General features: G+C 44.8%; 1 long non-coding RNA gene across 1 annotated transcript in view; it reads left to right on the top strand.

The window, feature by feature from the left end:
* The window catches only part of LOC149985329 (uncharacterized), a 247,151-nt gene that overhangs the window by 217,781 nt on the left and 6,819 nt on the right, over positions 1–22,551 (top strand). Inside the window, exon 2 of the long non-coding RNA XR_016490321.1 lies at positions 257–363. This is a non-coding gene — a long non-coding RNA (uncharacterized LOC149985329). The remainder of the gene's footprint in view (positions 1–256; positions 364–22,551) is intronic.

Below are 22,551 nucleotides of genomic sequence, written 5' to 3'. Positions count from 1 at the left end.
ATCTTAAATACCCCCCCAGCTATATTATAGATGAATACACTAACTGTAAGTTGCTCTGGATAACAGCGTCAAATATTGAAGTCTCTCTCTCTCTCTCTCTCTCTCTCTCTCTCTCTCTCTCTCTCTCTCTCTCTCTGTCTCTGTCTCTCTCTCTGTCTCTCTATGTCTGTCTCTCTATGTCTGTCTCTCTCTCTCTCTCTCTCTCTCTCTCTCTCTCTCTCTCTCTCTCTCTCTCCTTGTCTCTCTGACCCTCCAGCAGGCTCCCTGTCCCTCAGTGTGCTCCTGCTGTCTCTAGCAGTCACAGTGTGTACTGTCTGGCTGGTGGCTCTGTGTGGCATCTGTGGCTGGTGTCAAGGCAAGCTGGTGAGTTACGCATGCACGTGCGCACACACACACACACACATTAGGGTTTAATGGCAGGAACCGGGTTACCGAGATTTAACGCGATTTCCCGCCCAAACTCACTCCCTTTTCCCGAGGACAAATAATTGCGAGAAACCGGTCAATTATATTACATTATTTCTATGAACAGTGTGACATGAATGAAATGGAACTGTTAAATGATACAATTTTAAATGAAATGAAATGTTAAATGATATGTAATTTTCTGCTCTGCTATCAGTGTGGTCATAAAGCTCAGGGTGTGTGTCTGCGTTGTTGAAGCCTAATGATTTACTCCAAGTTGCCATAAGTTCAAAGGGCACGCATTGTTTATGCTGAAACTACACGCCACCTTGAAATGCAGTTAATAAGGTAAGAAAACTGGCTCCAACTTTTCAGCTGCTGGTAAACCTACCTGCTTTGAGCTGGAGGTAAACCTACCTGCTTTGAGCTGGAGGTAAACCTACCTGCTTTGAGCTGGAGGTAAACCTACCTGCTTTGAGCTGGAGGTAAACCTACCTGCTTTGAGCTGGAGGTAAACCTACCTGCTTTGAGCTGGAGGTAAACCTACCTGCTTTGAGCTGGAGGTAAACCTACCTGCTTTGAGCTGCCGGTAAACCTACCTGCTTTGAGCTGCCGGTAAACCTACCTGGTTTGAGCTGGAGGTAAACCTACCTGCTTTGAGCTGCAGGTAAACCTACCTGATTTGAGCTGCAGGTAAACCTACCTGCTTTGAGCTGCCGGTAAACCTACCTGCTTTGAGCTGGAGGTAAACCTACCTGCTTTGAGCTGCAGGTAAACCTACCTGATTTGAGCTGCAGGTAAACCTACCTGCTTTGAGCTGGAGGTAAACCTACCTGCTTTGAGCTGGAGGTAAACCTACCTGCTTTGAGCTGGAGGTAAACCTACCTGCTTTGAGCTGGAGGTAAACCTACCTGCTTTGAGCTGCAGGTAAACCTACCTGCTTTGAGCTGCCGGTAAACCTACCTGCTTTGAGCAAACTGCACTTTATACCGCGGTTCATAATCCTCTGAACTGGAAGGACCTGTGCCTCTGATACAGATTCCAATGCTTTGCCCCAAACCTCAACAGTGCCTCTGATACAGATTCCAATGCTTTGCCCCAAACCTCAACAGGGGGCTTGAAGTGATGTCGCTTTGGCGCCAATTTACACAAACCATGAAATGAGAAATGTGTTTTTTTGTATTCACGTGCTGGATCGAAAAGCACATCACATCACACATCACACCCCGTTACTATGTGAAGCTCTGCCTCTGGTTGAATGCATGGTAGGCCTGTCAGTCTGTCAGTGGCCAACCACTTTGTCAGTACACAGACTTCTACTCTGATTGTTCTAATATAACATTTACCCCAGCATGTCTACCTTGTATCGTGTTCTTTTGACAGATGGATAGTCGATGATCTCCTTGTTTGGATACTTTAATGTGAAGACATTATACAAATCCTTCCTGTCTTCGCTTGCTATAAGAAACAGTTCATTTAAGGGGCATATATAATATAATAATATACACATACTACCTGAACTCACCACACAATCAACACGGCTCAGATTCTTACTGTCATTCTGATCAACGACATGCACGTCCTTGGTAACATCAGTCTTCTCTCAAGTCTCTCGTATCATCATGGTCAGTTGGCCAGTCCAATGCTCTTAGGATTCTTACTGTCATTCTGATCAACGACATGCACGTCCTTGGTAACATCAGTCTTCTCTCAAGTCTCTCGTATCATCATGGTCAGTTGGCCAGTCCAATGCTCTTAGGATTCTTACTGTCATTCTGATCAACGACATGCACGTCCTTGGTAACATCAGTCTTCTCTCAAGTCTCTCGTATCATCATGGTCAGTTGGCCAGTCCAATGCTCTTAGGATTCTTACTGTCATTCTGATCAACGACATGCACGTCCTTGGTAACATCAGTCTTCTCTCAAGTCTCTCGTATCATCATGGTCAGTTGGCCAGTCCAATGCTCTTAAAACCTCTTGGGAAGTTAAAACCTTTTTGTTCACTCATTAAGTGAACAGAGACGCTGTGATTGGTTTGGTTTTCTGTTTACCTATTTTAAAAAAATATATAAAAAACATTTGCTCGCTCAAATGGAAAGCATCATCAACCGTGGTCGAAAAACACATTTCTTCAAGTGGCTATGGAGGTGCATATTTGGTGTGTAATACTGTTTCCTGTACAAACAAAAGCTCTTACGGACCTATTGTCAAAAGTTCAATTCAATTGAACAACTCAATTGTGATACATCTTGTACATAAGATGTTACAGGCTTTGACAAAAAATGTGTCCAGCAATCGTAATGAGCATCTGCAGTAGGAATCCGCCTCGGGCTCCTCCAGAAGGCTCCTCCACAAGACTCCTCCACAAGACTCCTCCACAAGGCTCCTGCAGTATGAATCCGCCTCAGGCTCCTCCAAGAGGCTTCTGCAGTATGAATCCGCCTCGGGCTCCTCCACAAGGCTCCTGCAGTATGAATCCGTCTCGGGCTCCTCCACAAGACTCCTGCAGTATGAATCCGCCTCGGGTTCCTCCACAAGACTCCTGCAGTATGAATCCGTCTCAGGCTCCTCCACAAGGCTCCTGCAGTATGAATCCGTCTCGGGCTCCTCCACAAGGCTCCTCCTCAAGGCTCCTGCAGTATGAATCCGCCTCGGGCTCCTCCACAAGGCTCCTCCACAAGGCTCCTGCACAAGGCTCCTCCACAAGGCTCCTGCAGTATGAATCCAACTCGGGCTCCTCCACATGGCTCCTCCACAAGAATCCTCCACAAGGCTCCTGCAGTATGAGTCTGTCTCCGGCTCCTCCACGAGGCTCCTGCAGTATGAATCCATCTCGGGCTCATCCACAAGGCTCCTGCAGTATGAATCCGCCTTGGGCTCCTCCTCAAGGCTCCTGCAGTATGAATCCGCATCGGGCTCCTCCACAAGGCTCCTCCTCAAGGCTCCTGCAGTATGAATCCGCATCGGGCTCCTCCACAAGGCTCCTCCACAAGGCTCCTGCAGTATGAATCCGCCTCGGGCTCCTCCACAAAGGCTCCTCCTAAAGGCTCCTGCAGTATGAATCTGCCTCGGGCTCCTCCACAAGGCTCCTCCACAAAGCTCCTGCAGTATGAATCCGTCTCGGGCTCCTCCACAAGGCTCCTCCTCAATGCTCCTGCAGTATGAATCCATATCGGGCTCCTCCACGAGGCTCCTGCAGTATGAATCCATCTCGGGCTCCTCCACAAGGCTCCTGCAGTATGAATCCGCCTCGGGTTCCTCCACAAGGCTCCTCCACAAGGCTCCTGCAGTATGAATCCGCCTCGGGCTCCTCCTCAAGGCTCCTGCAGTATGAATCCGCATCGGGCTCCTCCACAAGGCTCCTCCTCAAGGCTCCTGCAGTATGAATCCGCATCGGGCTCCTCCACAAGGCTCCTCCTCAAGGCTCCTGCAGTATGAATCTGCCCCGGGCTCCTCCACAAGGCTCATGCAGTATGAATCCGTCTCGGGCTCCTCCACAAGGCTCCTCCTCAAGGCTCCTCCACAAGGCTCCTGCAGTATGAATCCGCATCGGGCTCCTCCACAAGGCTCCTCCACAAGGCTCCTGCAGTATGAATCTGCCTCGGGCTCCTCCACAAGGCTCCTCCACAAGGCTCCTGCAGTATGAATCCGTCTCGGGCTCCTCCACAAGGCTCCTGCAGTATGAATCAGCCTCGGGCTCCTCCTCAAGGCTCCTGCAGTATGAATCCGCATCGGGCTCCTCCACAAGGCTCCTCCTCAAGGCTCCTGCAGTATGAATCCGCCTCGGGCTCCTCCACAAGGCTCCTCCACAAGGCTCCTCCACAAGGCTCCTGCAGTATGAATCCGTCTCAGGCTCCTCCACAAGGCTCCTGCAGTATGAATCCGCCTCGGGCTCCTCCACAAGGCTCCTCCACAAGGCTCCTGCAGTATGAATCCGCCTCAGGCTCCTCCTCAAGGTTCCTGCAGTATGAATCCGCATTGGGCTCCTCCACAAGGCTCCTCCTCAAGGCTCCTGCAGTATGAATCCGCATCGGGCTCCTCCACAAGGTTCCTCCTCAAGGCTCCTGCAGTATGAATCCGCCTTGGGCTCCTCCACAAGGCTCCTCCACAAGGCTCCTGCAGTATGAATCCGTCTCGGGCTCCTCCACAAGGCTCCTGCATAATGAATCCGCCTCGGGCTCCTCCACAAGGCTCCTCCACAAGGCTCCTGCAGTATGAATCCGCCTCGGGCTCCTCCACAAGGCTCCTGCAGTATGAATCCGTCTCGGGCTCCTCCACAAGGCTCCTGCAGTATGAATCCGTCTCGGGCTCCTCAAAAAGTCCCTGAAGAGCGAATAAGGAGTAAACCCAGGTCTGGTTGTTTCGTTCTTGTGCATTGAAATGAGAAAATCCTGATGAGATTTTAGCAGGTCCTTACAGACTAAAATGAATATTTCTTAGTGTTCCGTCATCCAGCACACCAATGTTCTTCCACACGGTAAAAAAAAAACTCATTTTGCTTTTCCCAGTAAAATATTATGCATAGAGTCCACTACAGACATGTCTATGGGATTGAAACGTGGGATTTTAAATAACTCATTATCTGGCCCCAGTTTCAGTCTCTATGTTTTTCCTCATTGCCTTCGGGTGAAACGTTGCAAAGGTTTATTCAACGGAAGCAATTGCAACAAGACAGGGAGGGACCTAGCTACATTTGTACAGTAGAAACAGATTCCGTTTGCAGTACCCTACGGCTGTACCCTACTCTATACCCTACTACAGTACCTTACTGCTGTGCAATATTGCAGTACTCTCCTATATGACCCTCCTATAGTACCCTACGGCTGTACCCTTCGTCTGTACCCTACGGTTGTACCCTACTACAGTACCCTACGGCTGTACCCTACGGCTGTACCCTACTGCTGTACCCTACTACAGTACCCTACGGCTGTACCCTACTGCTGTACCCTACTACAGTACCCTACTGCTGTACCCTACTGCTGTACCCTACTACAGTACCCTACTGCTGTACCCTACTGCTGTACCCTACGGCTGTACCCTTCAGCTGTACCCTACGGCTGTACCCTACTTGGGTGCATGTTCATGTTAAGCCCTGCCTCGCTGTGTATCTATTTTCATGACTTATGCATAGTTATTCATAACTGCTTTTGGAATGCTGTTCCTTTAATTCAAGGTTTACAAAATGCAGAACAGAACAGAGTAGGGAATAACAGAACAGAACAAAACATGGAGTAACAGAAGAGAACAGGGAATAACAGAACAGAACAGGGAATAACAGAACAGAACAGGGAGTAACAGAGAACAGAACAGGGAATAACAGAGAACAGAACAGAACAGGGAGTAACAGAACAGAACAGGGAATAACAGAACAGAACAGGGAGTAACAGAACAGAACAGAACAGGGAATAACACAACAGAACAGGGAGTAACAGAACAGAACAGAACAGAACAGGGAATAACAAAACAGAATAGAACATAATAGAATAGAACAGAACAGGGAATAACAGAACAGAACAGAACAGGGAATAACAGAACAGAACAGGGAGTAACAGAACAGAATAGAACTGTGAGTAACAGGTCAGAACAAGACCTGCCTGGACTAGTCCCTGCTCCCTGGTTCTAATCTTATTGTGTGAGAGAGGTGATGTTTGATCCGGTTATGTGATCTGAGACACACGGGTGGTGTGTAGAGGAGATCGGTATGACCCGGGATTACACTCTGATTCCCTTCATTGGAAACACTCTGTGGGCTGTAGACTAATGTATGGACAGACAACGTTTGTTTTTGGTCATTAGAATTGTAGATGATTTTTAGCCTTTATGATCACGACCACTATGATAATTATATTTATTAGAGGAATGAAAAAATGAGAATGAAGGCAATTATCTCATTTTAGAAGCAAGTGTCTTTCATTTAGAGGAATATTCTTCTATCCATATGTGTTAGAACAGGTAGCCTAGTGGTTAGAGCGTTGGACTAGTAACCGACATATAGCCTAGTGGTTAGAGCGTTGGACTAGTAACCGACAGGTAGCCTAGTGGTTAGAGCGTTGGACTAGTAACCGACAGGTAGCCTAGTGGTTAGAGCGTTGGACTAGTAACCGACAGGTAGCCTAGTGGTAAGAGCGTTGGACTAGTAACCGACAGGTAGCCTAGTGGTTAGAGCGTTGGACTAGTAACCGACAGGTAGCCTAGTGGTTAGAGCGTTGGACTAGTAACCGACAGGTAGCCTAGTGGTTAGAGCGTTGGACTAGTAACCGACAGGTAGCCTAGTGGTAAGAGCGTTGGACTAGTAACCGACAGGTAGCCTAGTGGTTAGAGCGTTGGACTAGTAACCGACAGGTAGCCTAGTGGTTAGAGCGTTAGACTAGTAACCGACAGGTAGCCTAGTGGTAAGAGCGTTGGACTAGTAACCGACAGGTTGCAAGATCGAATCGAATACATGCAGGTAAGAACATGTTTTGGCTGAGACTAAAAGGATTGTTAAGAAAAAAGGATTGTTAAATTGATCGGTTAATGGTTTAGTTGGACGATGATTTTAATGAAGCACTCTTGTGTAATCAGGGTGTGAGGTGGGTAATTTTGAGCGAGGATGGAGAGAGATACTAGATTCACCTAAATTCTCAAATGTTCTGTCTTTCTATCTCTCTATATTGTATATCTCTCCGTCCTTCTCTCCTTCCAATTTCTCTCTTTCTTCACACCGCCCCTTTCCTCCTCCACTGCCTCCTATTCCTCCTCCACTGCCTCCTATTCCTCCTCCTCCTATTCCTCCTCCTCCTCCACTGCCTCCTATTCCTCCTCCTCCACTGCCTCCTATTCCTCCTCCTCCACTGCCTCCTATTCCTCCTCCTCCACTGCCTCCTATTCCTCCTCCTCCTCCACTGCCTCCTCCTCCTCCTCCACTGCCTCATATTCCTCCTATTCCTGCTCCTCCTATTCCTCCTCCTCCATTGCCTCCTATTCCTCCTCCTCCTATTCCTCCTCCTCCATTGCCTCCTATTCCTCCTCCTCCTATTCCTCCTCCTATTCCTCCTCCTCCACTGCCTCCTATTCCTCCTCCTCCACTGCCTCCTATTCCTCCTCCTCCTATTCCTCCTCCTCCACTGCCTCCTATTCCTCCTCCTCCTATTCCTCCTCCTCCTCCTCTTCCTATTCCTCCTCCTCCTATTCCTCCTCCTATTCCTCCTCCTCCACTGCCTCCTATTCCTCCTCCTCCACTGCCTCCTATTCCTCCTCCTCCATTGCCTCCTATTCCTACTCCTCCTATTCCTCCTCCTCCTATTCCTCCTCCTCCACTGCCTCCTATTCCTCCTCCTCCTATTCCTCCTCCTATTCCTCCTCCTCCACTGCCTCTTATTCCTCCTCCTATTCCTCCTCCTCCTATTCCTCCTCCTCCACTGCCTCCTATTCCTCCTCCTCCTCCACCGCCTCCTATTCCTCCTCCTCCACTGCCTCCTCCATTACTGCATAGTGCTGCCGTGACTCGTCATAACATGCTCCATTGAGCCTGTGATGGTTTTCAAAGTGGAAGAGGATTTCTTCAAGACATTTGTTAGTATCTTGCTGCTGGTGCTATAAGTAGTAGTGTAGCTACGTTGAACCTCCTGCCACACAGCGAATATTAAAGCAGTCTGGTGACATGACGTTTGGCTGGTTCAAATGAGATTTAAGTGGTTTCTCAGGGATGTGAAATAAGAAAAGCAACGTTCTCCACAGTCCTCCATGGCTGAGGTTAGGCCTTCATGTCAAATCCCCCCTCCCCCCAAAAATGTTATTTGTCACATGCGTTGAATACAACCGGTGTAGTAGACCTCACAGTGAAATGCTGAATACAACAGGTGTAGTAGACCTCACAGTGAAATGCTGAATACAACAGGTGTAGTAGACCTCACAGTGAAATGCTGAATACAACAGGTGTAGTAGACCTCACAGTGAAATGCTGAATACAACAGGTGTAGTAGACCTCACAGTGAAATGCTGAATACAACAGGTGTAGTAGACCTTACAGTGAAATGCTGAATACAACAGGTGTAGTAGACCTTACAGTGAAATGCTGAATACAACAGGTGTAGTAGACCTTACAGTGAAATGCTGAATACAACAGGTGTAGTAGACGTTACAGTGAAATGCTGAATACAACAGGTGTAGTAGACCTCACAGTGAAATGCTGAATACAACAGGTGTAGTAGACCTTACAGTGAAATGCTGAATACAACAGGTGTAGTAGACCTTACAGTGAAATGCTGAATACAACAGGTGTAGTAGACCTTACAGTGAAATGCTGAATACAACAGGTGTAGTAGACCTTACAGTGAAATGCTGAATACAACAGGTGTAGTAGACCTTACAGTGAAATGCTGAATACAACAGGTGTAGTAGACCTTACAGTGAAATACTGAATACAACAGGTGTAGTAGACCTCACAGTGAAATGCTGAATACAACAGGTGTAGTAGACCTTACAGTGAAATGCTGAATACAACAGGTGTAGTAGACCTTACAGTGAAATGCTGAATACAACAGGTGTAGTAGACCTTACAGTGAAATGCTGAATACAACAGGTGTAGTAGACCTTACAGTGAAATGCTGAATACAACAGGTGTAGTAGACCTTACAGTGAAATGCTGAATACAACAGGTGTAGTAGACCTTACAGTGAAATGCTGAATACAACAGGTGTAGTAGACCTTACAGTGAAATGCTGAATACAAAAGGTGTAGTAGACCTTACAGTGAAATGCTGAATACAACAGGTGTAGTAGACCTTACAGTGAAATGCTGAATACAACAGGTGTAGTAGACCTTACAGTGAAATGCTGAATACAACAGGTGTAGTAGACCTTACAGTGAAATGCTGAATACAACAGGTGTAGTAGACCTTACAGTGAAATGCTGAATACAACAGGTGTAGTAGACCTTACAGTGAAATGCTGAATACAACAGGTGTAGTAGACCTTACAGTGAAATGCTGAATACAAAAGGTGTAGTAGACCTTACAGTGAAATGCTGAATACAACAGGTGTAGTAGACCTTACAGTGAAATGCTGAATACAACAGGTGTAGTAGACCTTACAGTGAAATGCTGAATACAACAGGTGTAGTAGACCTTACAGTGAAATGCTGAATACAACAGGTGTAGTAGACCTTACAGTGAAATGCTGAATACAACAGGTGTAGTAGACCTTCCAGTGAAATGCTGAATACAACAGGTGTAGTAGACCTTACAGTGAAATGCTGAATACAACAGGTGTAGTAGACCTCACAGTGAAATACTGAATACAACAGGTGTAGTAGACCTCACAGTGAAATACTGAATACAACAGGTGTAGTAGACGTTACAGTGAAATGCTGAATACAACAGGTGTAGTAGACCTTACAGTGAAATGATGAATACAACAGATGTAGTAGACCTTACAGTGAAATGCTGAATACAACAGGTGTAGTAGACCTTACAGTGAAATGCTGAATACAACAGGTGTAGTAGACGTTACAGTGAAATACTGAATATAACAGGTGTAGTAGACCTTACAGTGAAATGCTGAATACAACAGGTGTAGTAGACCTTACAGTGAAATGCTGAATACAACAGGTGTAGTAGACCTTACAGTGAAATGCTGAATACAACAGGTGTAGTAGACATCTCAGTGAAATGCTGAATACAACAGGTGTAGTAGACCTTACAGTGAAATGCTGAATACAACAGGTGTAGTAGACCTCACAGTGAAATGCTGAATACAACAGGTGTAGTAGACCTTACAGTGAAATGCTGAATACAACAGGTGTAGTAGACCTTACAGTGAAATGCTGAATACAACAGGTGTAGTATACCTTACAGTGAAATGCTGAATACAACAGGTGTAGTAGACCTTACAGTGAAATGCTGAATACAACAGGTGTAGTAGACCTTACAGTGAAATGCTGAATACAACAGGTGTAGTAGACCTTACAGTGAAATGCTGAATACAACAGGTGTAGTAGACCTTACAGTGAAATGCTGAATACAACATGTGTAGTAGACCTTACAGTGAAATACTGAATACAACAGGTGTAGGAGACCTCACAGTGAAATGCTGAATACAACAGGTGTAGTAGACGTTACAGTGAAATGCTGAATACAACAGGTGTAGTAGACCTTACAGTGAAATGCTGAATACAACAGGTGTAGTAGACCTCACAGTGAAATGCTGAATACAACAGGTGTAGTAGACGTTACAGTGAAATGCTGAATACAACAGGTGTAGTAGACCTCACAGTGAAATGCTGAATACAACAGGTGTAGTAGACCTCACAGTGAAATGCTGAATACAACAGGTGTAGTAGACCTTACAGTGAAATGCTGAATACAACAGGTGTAGTAGACCTTCCAGTGAAATGCTGAATTCAACAGGTGTAGTAGACCTTACAGTGAAATGCTGAATACAACAGGTGTAGTAGACCTCACAGTGAAATGCTGAATACAACAGGTGTAGTAGACCTCACAGTGAAATGCTGAATACAACAGGTGTAGTAGACCTTACAGTGAAATGCTGAATACAACAGGTGTAGTAGACCTCTCAGTGAAATGCTGAATACAACAGGTGTAGTAGACCTTACAGTGAAATGCTGAATACAACAGGTGTAGTAGACCTTACAGTGAAATGCTGAATACAACAGGTGTAGTAGACCTTACAGTGAAATGCTGAATACAACAGGTGTAGTTGACCTCACAGTGAAATACTGAATACAACAGGTGTAGTAGACCTCACAGTGAAATACTGAGTCAATGTGGAGGCTATTTACAGGGGGTACCGGTACAGAGTCAATGTGGAGGCTATATACCGGGGGTACCTGTACAGAGTCAATGTGGAGACCTTATACAGGGGGTACCGGTACAGAGTCAATGTGGAGACTATATTCAGGGGGTACCGGTACAGAGTTGATGTGGAGGCTATATACAGGGGGTACCGGTACAGAGTCAATGTGGAGGCTATATACAGGGGGTACCGGTACCGAGTCAATGTGGAGGCTATATACAGGGTACAGAGTCAGTGTTGGGGGCATCGGTGAGTCAAGGTAATTGAGTTAATGTGTACATGTAGGTAGAGTTATTAAAGTGACTATGCGTAGATAATAACAGAGAGTACTATAGCAGCTGTGTAAAAGAGGGTGGGGGTGGCAATGCAAATAGTCTGGGTAGCCATTTGACTAGATGTTCAGGAGTCTTATGGCTTGGGGGTAGAAGCTGTTTGGAAGCCTCTTGGACCTAGACTTGGCACTCCGGTATCACTTGCCGTGTGGTAGCAGAGAGAACAGTCTATGACAAGGGTGGCTGGAGTCTTTGACAATTTTTCGGGCCTTCCTCTGACACCACCTGGTATAGAGGTCCTGGATGGCAGGAAGCTTGGCCCCAGTGATGTACTGGGCTGTACACACTAGCCTCTGTAGTGCCTTGCAGTCGGAGTCAGAGCAGTTGCCATACCAGGCAGGGATGCTCTCGATGGTGCAGCTGTAAAACTTTTTGAGGGTCTGAGGACCCATGCCAAATCTTTTCAGTCTCCTGAGGGGTAATAGGCTTTGTCGTGCCCTCTTCACGACTGTCTTGATGTTCTTGGACCAAATTAGTTTGTTGGTGATGTGGACACCAAGGAACTTGAAACTCTGAACTTGTTCCACTACAGCTCCGTTGATGAGAATGGGTGAATGCTCTTCCTCTTTTTCCTGTAGTCATTGAGGGAGAGGTTGTTGTCCTGGCCCCACACGGCCAGGTCTCTGACCTCCTCCCTATAGGCTGTCTCGACGTTGTCTGTGATCAGGGCTTTCACAGTTGTCGTCGATAAACTTAATGATGGTGTTGTAGTCGTGCCTGGCCATGAAGTCATGAATCAACAGGGAGTACAGGACGGGACTGAGCACACACCCCTGAGGGACCCCCGTGTTGAGGATCAGCGTTGCGAATGTGTTGTTACCTACCCTTACCACCTGGGGGTGGCCTGTCAGGAAGTCCAGGATCCAGTTGCAGAAGGAGGTGTTTAGTCCCAGGGTCCTTAGCTTATTGATGAGCTTTGAGGGCACTATGGTGTTGAACGCTGAGCTGTAATCAATGAATAGCATTCTCACATAGGTGTTATTTTTGTGTTCCTACTCAATGCCATTGGAAGAATCCCAGAACATATTCCAGTCTGTGATAGCAAAACAGTCCTGTAGTTTAGCATCTGCTTCACCTGACCACTTTTTGATAGACCGAGTCACTGGTGCGTCCTGCCTAAATTTTTGCTTGTAAATCAGAAATATAATTATGGTCAGATTTGCCAAATGGAGGGTGAGGGAGAGCTTTGTACACGTCTCTGTGTGTGGAGTACAGGTGTTCTAGAGTTTTTTCCCCCTCTGGTTGCACATATGACATTCTGGTAGAAATGAGGTTCAATGGATTTAAGTTTTCCTGCATTAACGTCTCCGGCCACTAGGAGCACCGCTTCTGGATGAGCATTTTCCTGTTTGCTTATGGCCTTATATAACTGGTTGAGTGGCCATATACAGCTGGTTGACTGGCCTTATACAGCTGGTTGAGTGGCCTTATATAACTGGTTGAGTGGCCTTATACAGCTGGTTGACTGGCCTTATACAGCTGGTTGAGTGGCCTTATATAACTGGTTGAGTGGCCTTATACAGCTGGTTGACTGGCCTTATACAGCTGGTTGAGTGGCCTTATACAGCTGGTTGAGTGGCCTTATACAGCTGGTTGAGTGGCCTTATACAGCTGGTTGAGTGGCCTTATACAGCTGGTTGAGTGGCCTTATACAGCTCGTTGAGTGGCCTTATATAACTGGTTGAGTGGCCTTATATAACTGGTTGAGTGGCCTTATATAACTGGTTGAGTGGCCTTATATAACTGGTTGAGTGGCCTTATACAGCTGGTTGAGTGGCCTTATATAACTGGTTGAGTGGCCTTATATAACTGGTTGAGTGGCCTTATATAACTGGTTGAGTGGCCTTATATAACTGGTTGAGTGGCCTTATACAGCTGGTTGAGTGGCCTTTTATAACTGGTTGAGTGGCCTTATATAACTGGTTGAGTGGCCTTATACAGCTGGTTGACTGGCCTTATATAACTGGTTGAGTGGCCTTATATAACTGGTTGAGTGGCCTTATACAGCTGGTTGAGTGGCCTTATACAGCTGGTTGAGTGGCCTTATACAGCTGGTTGAGTGGCCTTATATAACTGGTTGAGTGGCCTTATACAGCTGGTTGAGTGGCCTTATACAGCTGGTTGAGTGGCCTTATACAGCTGGTTGAGTGGCCTTATACAGCTGGTTGAGTGGCCTTATATAACTGGTTGAGTGGCCTTATACAGCTGGTTGAGTGGCCTTATATAACTGGTTGAGTGGCCTTATACAGCTGGTTGAGTGGCCTTATACAGCTGGTTGAGTGGCCTTATACAGCTGGTTGACTTGCCTTATACAGCTGGTTGAGTGGCCTTATACAGCTGGTTGAGTGGCCTTATACAGCTCGTTGAGTGGCCTTATACAGCTGGTTGAGTGGCATATATACAGCTGGTTGAGTGGCCTTTATACAGCTGGTTGAGTGGCCTTATACAGCTGGTTGACTTGCCTTATACAGCTGGTTGAGTGGCCTTATACAGCTGGTTGAGTGGCCTTATACAGCTGGTTGACTGGCCTTATACAGCTGGTTGACTTGCCTTATACAGCTGGTTGAGCGGCCTTATACAGCTGGTTGACTGGCCTTATACAGCTGGTTGACTGGCCTTATACAGCTGGTTGACTTGCCTTATACAGCTGGTTGACTGGCCTTATACAGCTGGTTGAGTGGCCTTATACAGCTGGTTGAGTGGCCTTATACAGCAGGTTTAGTAGCCTTATACAGCTGGTTGAGAGGCCTTATACAGCTGGTTGAGTGGCCTTATACAGCTGGTTGAGTGGCCTTATACAGCTGGTTGAGAGGCCTTATACAGCTGGTTGAGAGGCCTTATACAGCTGGTTGAGTGGTCTTATACAGCTGGTTGAGTGGCCTTATACAGCTGGTTGAGTGGCCTTATACAAAATAGCAGCCATCCCCTCCGGCACCATTACATGTCATTTTCATAGTGAGGTGTTCTCTTTGACAGTGGTCTCTGTCCTGGTTGAAACAATCTCAGCTCTCTGACCTCCGCTTAGTAGACACGTTCATCTGAAGAGACTTAGCTTCAACCGTGAGTGCAGACATTTTGTGTGCGTGATCCCTTGGGGAATTGAACCACAACCTTTGCATTAATAGCTTACTAACTGACACAGACCACAAGATTAATGTTTCCACTCTGCTCCTGTGAATGAAGTAGACAGGAGGAGAGGGAAGGAGAGAGGAGGAGAGGGAAGGAGAGAGAAGGGAAGGAGAGGGAAGGGAAGGAGAGGGAATGAGAGAGGAGGAGAGGGAATGAGAGAGGAGAGAGGAGAGGGAATGAGAGAGGAGGAGAGGGAAGGGGAGGAGAGGGAATGAGAGAGGAGGAGAGGGAAGGGGAGGAGAGGGAATGATAGGAGAGGGAAGGGAAGGAGAGGGAATGAGAGAGGAGGAGAGGGAATGAGAGAGGAGGAGAGGGAATGAGAGAGGAGGAGAGGGAATGAGAGAGGACGAGAGGGAATGAGAGAGGACGAGAGGGAATGAGAGAGGAGGAGAGGGAATGAGAGAGGAGGAGAGAGGAGGAGAGGGAATGAGAGAAGGTGTGTTGTGGTATTGAACACAGTGTCCTGGGGCCTGGAGGCACCTGAGAGGATTCACATCACAAAGTGTTTTTAATAGCCTGCAGAGAGCCTCTCCCCTCCCCTCCTCTCTGTCTCCATAGCTCTCTCTCACCCCCCTCTTGTCCCGGTATTTCCTCTTCCTTGCTGGCTGTTACGTACTCCTCTAGGAAGAGGGAACGCAACACCCTGCTACAACTAAACTCCCCGTGGAGTGAAAGAGGTATGGGACTGTAGGTGCGAGTAAAGTTGACAAAAAGGCAGAGAATTTACCGTTTACAGGGAATTTATTTGTTCACATGGTAATTTTGATTTGAGGAAAAGGGGCTGAACCAAAGCAAGGAATGTAAATGTCAAAGCCCCCCCCCCCTCTCCTACCTTACCTGCCTACCCACTACTTACCTAACTTAGCACCACCTGGTGCACTAACCAAAATACAGGGGGTGTTCTGGCCAGGTCTTACCTAACTTAGCACCACCTGGTGCGCTAACCAAAATACAGGGGGGTGGTCCTCCCAGGTCTTACCTAGCGTGTACAGACAGTAAATACTACGGGTTATGTATGCCCGCGGGCCTCTTGCCTAAACACTCCCTAGGTGCCTTCCCCCCCTGGGAAGAAATTAAACAGAATAATACAAACGTAATGAACCTGTCGCTCAGCCACAACCAAGACAGGACACACTCATCATCTCTCTCAGCAACAACTACCATAGTACATACCAAATCTCTTTCTGAGAAACAGCCAACCTATGATATAATCCTCAGCTCTCTTCTGAGCAACAGAACACTGGCTTATATATAGCTTCAGAAGGAGTCTAACGGGACACAGCTGTATCCTGATGAGGGGGCGGGGTCAGCTCCAATTAGCAATGGGGCCGACCAATCGGCTGCTTGGGGGAATTTCAGGAAGCAGTCCTGAAACACACACACACACAAAACCACAACACAGAAACTGGGGGACGTAACACTGGCTCTTTATATTTATTTTAACCTTTCTGTTCTTTCCCCCTTCCGGTTCCTCCCTCTGGTTCCTCCCTCTGGTTCCTCCCTCCGGTTCCTCCACTCATTCTCTCTCTCTCTACCTTTCTAAACATTTTATGATGGTGTTGAATGATAAATTAATAACTAGCTTGTTCTTGAAATTCACTCTGCTCTGTCTGCTCAAGAACTGCAGTGGTACTCTATAGTATAGTGTTGGTGTGTACTACAGTGGTACTCTACAGTATAGTGTTGGTGTGTACTACAGTGTGTGTACAGTATAGTGTTGGTGTGTACTACAGTGGTACTCTACAGTATAGTGTGGTGTGTACTACAGTGGTACTCTATAGTATAGTGTTGGTGTGTACTACAGTGGTACTCTATAGTATAGTGTTGGTGTGTACTACAGTGGTACTCTACAGTATAGTGTGGTGTGTACTACAGTGGTACTCTACAGTATAGTGTTGGTGTGTACTACAGTGGTACTCTACAGTATAGTGTTGGTGTGTACTACAGTGGTACTCTACAGTATAGTGTTGGTGTGTACTACAGTGTGTGTACAGTATAGTGTTGGTGTGTACTACAGTGTGTGTACAGTATAGTGTTGGTGTGTACTACAGTGGTACTCTACAGTATAGTGTGGTGTGTACTACAGTGGTACTCTATAGTATAGTGTTGGTGTGTACTACAGTGGTACTCTATAGTATAGTGTTGGTGTGTACTACAGTGGTACTCTACAGTATAGTGTGGTGTGTACTACAGTGGTACTCTACAGTAAAGTGTTGGTGTGTACTACAGTGGTACTCTACAGTATAGTGTTGGTGTGTACTACAGTGGTACTCTACAGTATAGTGTTGGTGTGTACTACAGTGTGTGTACAGTATAGTGTTGGTGTGTACTACAGTGGTACTCTACAGTATAGTGTGGTGTGTACTACAGTGGTACTCTATAGTATAGTGTTGGTGTGTACTACAGTGGTACTCTACAGTATAGTGTTGGTGTGTACTACAGTGTGTGCACAGTATAGTGTTGGTGTGTACTACAGTGGTACTCTACAGTATAGTGTGGTGTGTACTACAGTGGTACTCTATAGTATAGTGTTGGTGTGTACTACAGTGGTACTCTACAGTATAGTGTTGGTGTGTACTACAGTGGTACTCTACAGTATAGTGTGGTGTGTACTACAGTGGTACTCTATAGTATAGTGTTGGTGTGTACTACAGTGGTACTCTACAGTATAGTGTGGTGTGTACTACAGTGGTACTCTACAGTATAGTGTTGGTGTGTACTACAGTGGTACTCTATAGTATAGTGTTGGTGTGTACTACAGTGGTACTCTACAGTATAGTGTGGTGTGTACTACAGTGGTACTCTATAGTATAGTGTTGGTGTGTACTAAAGTGGTACTCTACAGTATAGTGTGGTGTGTACTACAGTGGTACTCTATAGTATAGTGTTGGTGTGTACTACAGTGGTACTCTACAGTATAGTGTGGTGTGTACTACAGTGGTACTCTACAGTATAGTGTTGGTGTGTTGTACTACAGTGGTACTCTACAGTATAGTGTTGGTGTGTACTACACTGCCCTCTCCCACCTGGACAAGAGGGACACTGACGTGAGCATGCTGTTCATTGACTACAGCTCAGCATTCAACAGTATAGTTCCTTCCAAGCTCATTACTAAGCTAAGGACCCTGGGACTAAACATCTGCCTCTGCAACTGGACTCTCTGACGGGGCGGAACGAGGGTCGCTGATCCTCAAAACGGGAGCTCCTCAGGGGTGTTTGCTTAATCCCCTCCTGTACTCCCTGTTCAGCCACGACTCCATCACCATCATTAAGTTTACCATCGACACGACGGCGGTAGGCCTGATCACCGACGACGATGAGACATCCTTTGGGGAGGAGGTGAGAGACCTGGCAGGGTGGGGCCAGAAACAATCAATCAAGTGTATTTATAAAGCCTTTTGTAAATGTCAGTTGGCTTTTCATAGCCGATCATTCAGAGTATCTCTACCACTCCTGCTGTCTCTAGAGGTCGTGCTACCCAGCGGGTCTGGGACAGGTAGCACGTCCGGTCAACAGGTCAGGGTTCCATAGCCGCAGACAGAACAGTTGAAACTGGAGCAGCAGCACGGCCAGGTGGACTGGGGACAGCAAGGAGTCATCAGGCCAGGTAGTCCTGAGGCATGGTCCGAGGGCCAGGTGGACTGGGGACAGCAAGGAGTCATCAGGCCAGGTAGTCCTGAGGCATGGTTCGAGGGCTCAGGTCCTCCGAGAAAAGAGAGAGAGTTAGAGGGAGCATACTTAAATTCACACAGGACACCGGATAAGACAGGAGAAATACTCCAGATATAACAGACCGACCCTAGCCCCCCCAACACATAAACTACTGCAGCATAAATACTGGAGGCTGAGACAGGAGGGGTTGGGAGACACTGTGGCCCCGTCCGACGATACCCCCAGACAGGGCCAACCAGGCAGGATATAACCCCACCCACTTTGCCAAAGCATAGTCTCCACACCACTAGAGGGATATCAACAGACCACCAACTTACCACCAACTTTGAGACAAGGCTGAGTATAGCCCACAAAGATCTCCCCCACGGCACAGTCCACTATTCTATTCTATAAATGCAGTCCACTATACTATAAATACAGTCCACTATACTATAAATACAGTCCACTATACTATAAATACAGTCCACTATGCTATAAATGCAGTCCACTATTCTATAAATACAGTCCACTATACTATAAATACAGTCCACTATACTATAAATACAGTCCACTATACTATAAATACAGTCCACTATACTATAAATACAGTCCACTATTCTATAAATACAGTCCACTATACTATAAATACAGTCCACTATACTATAAATACAGTCCACTATACTATAAATACAGTCCACTATGCTATAAATGCAGTCCACTATTCTATAAATACAGTCCACTATACTATAAATACAGTCCACTATACTATAAATACAGTCCACTATACTATAAATACAGTCCACTATACTATAAATACAGTCCACTATACTATAAATACAGTCCACTATACTATAAATACAGTCCACTATACTATAAATACAGTCCACTATACTATAAATACAGTCCACTATACTATAAATACAGTCCACTATACTATAAATACAGTCCACTATGCTATAAATACAGTCCACTATACTATAAATACAGTCCACTATACTATAAATACAGTCCACTATACTATAAATACAGTCCACTATGCTATAAATACAGTCCACTATGCTATAAATACAGTCCACTATGCTATAAATACAGTCCACTATACTATAAATACAGTCCACTATGCTATAAATACAGTCCACTATACTATAAATACAGTCCACTATGCTATAAATACAGTCCACTATACTATAAATACAGTCCACTATACTATAAATACAGTCCACTATACTATAAATACAGTCCACTATACTACAGTGCCTTGCGAAAGTATTCGGCCCCCTTGAACTTTGCGACCTTTTGCCACATTTCAGTCTTCAAACATAAAGATATAAAACTGTATTTTTTTGTGAAGAATCAACAACAAGTGGGACACAATCATGAAGTGGAACAACATTTATTGGATATTTCAAACTTTTTTAACAAATCAAAAACTGAAAAATTGGGCGTGCAAAATTATTCAGCCCCTTTACTTTCAGTGCAGCAAACTCTCTCCAGAAGTTCAGTGAGGATCTCTGAATGATCCAATGTTGACCTAAATGACTAATGATGATAAATACAATCCACCTGTGTGTAATCAAGTCTCCGTATAAATGCACCTGCACTGTGATAGTCTCAGAGGTCCGTTAAAAGCGCAGAGAGCATCATGAAGAACAAGGAACACACCAGGCAGGTCCGAGATACTGTTGTGAAGAAGTTTAAAGCCGGATTTGGATACAAAAAGATTTCCCAAGCTTTAAACATCCCAAGGAGCACTGTGCAAGCGATAATATTGAAATGGAAGGAGTATCAGACCACTGCAAATCTACCAAGACCTGGCCGTCCCTCTAAACTTTCAGCTCATACAAGGAGAAGACTGATCAGAGATGCAGCCAAGAGGCCCATGATCACTCTGGATGAACTGCAGAGATCTACAGCTGAGGTGGGAGGCTCTGTCCATAGGACAACAATCAGTCGTATATTGCACAAATCTGGCCTTTATGGAAGAGTGGCAAGAAGAAAGCCATTTCTTAAAGATATCCATAAAAAGTGTCGTTTAAAGTTTGCCACAAGCCACCTGGGAGACACACCAAACATGTGGAAGAAGGTGCTCTGGTCAGATGAAACCAAAATTGAACTTTTTGGCAACAATGCAAAACGTTATGTTTGGCGTAAAAGCAACACAGCTGAACACACCATCCCCACTGTCAAACATGGTGGTGGCAGCATCATGGTTTCGGCCTGCTTTTCTTCAGCAGGGACAGGGAAGATGGTTAAAATTGATGGGAAGATGGATGGAGCCAAATACAGGAGCATTCTGGAAGAAAACCTGATGGAGTCTGCAAAAGACCTGAGACTGGGACGGAGATTCGTCTTCCAACAAGACAATGATCCAAAACATAAAGCAAAATCTACAATGGAATGGTTCAAAAATAAACATATCCAGGTGTTAGAATGGCCAAGTCAAAGTCCAGACCTGAATCCAATCGAGAATCTGTGGAAAGAACTGAAAACTGCTGTTCACAAATGCTCTCCATCCAACCTCACTGAGCTCGAGCTGTTTTGCAAGGAGGAATGGGAAAAAATGTCAGTCTCTCGATGTGCAAAACTGATAGAGACATACCCCAAGCGACTTACAGCTGTAATCGCAGCAAAAGGTGGCGCTACAAAGTATTAACTTAAGGGGGCTGAATAATTTTGCACTCCCAATTTTTCAGTTTTTGATTTGTTAAAAAAGTTTGAAATATCCAATAAATGTCGTTCCACTTCATGATTGTGTCCCACTTGTTGTTGATTCTTCACAAAAAAATACAGTTTTATATCTTTATGTTTGAAGCCTGAAATGTGGCAAAAGGTCGCAAAGTTCAAGGGGGCCGAATACTTTTGCAAGGCACTGTATAAATACAGTCCACTATACTATAAATACAGTCCACTATACTATAAATACAGTCCACTATGCTATAAATACAGTCCACTATACTATAAATACAGTCCACTATACTATAAATACAGTCCACTATGCTATAAATACAGTCCACTATACTATAAATACAGTCCACTATACTATAAATACAGTCCACTATTCTATAAATGCAGTCCACTATACTATAAATACAGTCCACTATTCTATAAATACAGTCCACTATACTATAAATACAGTCCACTATACTATAAATACAGTCCACTATACTATAAATACAGTCCACTATACTATAAATACAGTCCACTATACTATAAATACAGTCCACTATACTATAAATACAGTCCACTATTCTATAAATACAGTCCACTATACTATAAATACAGTCCACTATACTATAAATACAGTCCACTATACTATAAATACAGTCCACTATACTATAAATACAGTCCACTATACTATAAATACAGTCCACTATACTATAAATACAGTCCACTATACTATAAATACAGTCCACTATACTATAAATACAGTCCACTATTCTATAAATACAGTCCACTATACTATAAATACAGTCCACTATACTATAAATACAGTCCACTATTCTATAAATACAGTCCACTATTCTATAAATACAGTCCACTATTCTATAAATACAGTCCACTATACTATAAATACAGTCCACTATACTATAAATACAGTCCACTATTCTATAAATACAGTCCACTATACTATAAATACAGTCCACTATACTATAAATACAGTCCACTATACTATAAATACAGTCCACTATGCTATAAATGCAGTCCACTATACTATAAATACAGTCCACTATACTATAAATACAGTCCACTATACTATAAATACAGTCCACTATGCTATAAATGCAGTCCACTATACTATAAATACAGTCCACTATGCTATAAATACAGTCCACTATACTATAAATACAGTCCACTATACTATAAATACAGTCCACTATACTATAAATACAGTCCACTATGCTATAAATGCAGTCCACTATACTATAAATACAATCCACTATACTATAAATACAGTCCACTATACTATAAATACAGTCCACTATGCTATAAATGCAGTCCACTATACTATAAATACAGTCCACTATACTATAAATACAGTCCACTATACTATAAATACAGTCCACTATACTATAAATACAGTCCACTATGCTATAAATGCAGTCCACTATACTATAAATACAGTCCACTATACTATAAATACAGTCCACTATACTATAAATACAGTCCACTATACTATAAATACAGTCCACTATACTATAAGTACAGTCCACTATACTATAAATACAGTCCACTATACTA

This window comes from Oncorhynchus mykiss, chromosome 2, assembly GCF_057628025.1.
Source record: "Oncorhynchus mykiss isolate SJ-2025 chromosome 2, ASM5762802v1, whole genome shotgun sequence".
In the NCBI taxonomy this organism is placed as follows: domain Eukaryota; kingdom Metazoa; phylum Chordata; class Actinopteri; order Salmoniformes; family Salmonidae; genus Oncorhynchus; species Oncorhynchus mykiss.
This window is presented reverse-complemented; position numbering and strand designations above follow the sequence as displayed.